This window comes from Belonocnema kinseyi, chromosome 7 (assembly GCF_010883055.1).
Source record: "Belonocnema kinseyi isolate 2016_QV_RU_SX_M_011 chromosome 7, B_treatae_v1, whole genome shotgun sequence".
In the NCBI taxonomy this organism is placed as follows: Eukaryota; Metazoa; Arthropoda; class Insecta; order Hymenoptera; family Cynipidae; genus Belonocnema; species Belonocnema kinseyi.
In genome coordinates, this window is record NC_046663.1 from 128,254,101 (window position 1) to 128,255,281 (window position 1,181).

Sequence of the window (1,181 nt, forward strand, 5' to 3'; positions counted from 1 at the left end):
CAAAAAAATCCGGCGAGGTAAGGTCTTGTTATCTTGCAGCCCGGTTAAAAGAGACGAATAGAGAAAAATAAATATTTTTAGATTTAAAGGAAAGAGTGAGCATTTTTTAATAGGGAGAAGTTCCCAACGAAAGAATAGGTTTATCTCCAAAACCAATTATTTTTTATCTCCTTAACGATCGACACTTGTTTTGTATTCCCTGCAGGCGAATATATTTTCTACTTTTTTTAATTCCTCTTAATGCGATCGGTAGACACACCTCTCATGGTTATTTTTAATTCTATACTTACATTCTGTATTTTCGACATATTCAATGCCCTCTAATGTGTCTACAAAATATGTGCACTTACATAGTTTGCATTCCTCCGTGTGCAACGTAAGTTTGAAAATTTCTATTTTTTGTCAAGGTTATGTTTAGTTCCATACTTTCATGTGCTATTTTCGATTATTTTAATTCCTTCTAATCTGTCCACAAAATATATGCAGATGTATAGTTTCTATTCATTTTTGTGGAATATAAGTTGGGAAAATTCAATTTTTTTGTCTGCCATGACGGGAGAGTAATTTTAATTATAATATTTAATATTGTTTAAACAAATCATAGATTTGATAATATAATAAATAATAATGAATTAATTTAATAATATTGTGTAAGGTAAACACAATTCATTTATCTTTAAACAGATTTATAAAAATATTCTTTGACAATACTACAAATCAGGGATCCGAAAGAAAAGAAACAAAATAAAACGTTCCTTTTGGTCACTTTATGTTATCGTTTAACGAAACTTTTGTTATTTTCGTTACCGTTATTTAAGTTAAGAACAAAACCATTAATACTTTTAATTCGTTTTGTTCGTAAGAGATGGATACTAAGTAAAATAAATCGATTAATGTTATTCAAATGTAACAGAACGAAACGCAAAATGCAATTAACGTTTCTTCAGTATAAATATTAATAATTGCATAAATTGAATAAGGGGGAAAAGTATACAGCCCAGGACTTGTAGAATTTATCTGGCTTACTAGTTTGAGTTTTAACATTGTTCGGAGACATTTCGACATTAACCATCCGGAGATATCTACCAGGTGTATACATATGAAACCGGTATTGCCATCTAGCGGCTAGTAGGCACACTTGTAGGCACTGTCGGAACTTACCATTTGTGCTAATTGGCGTA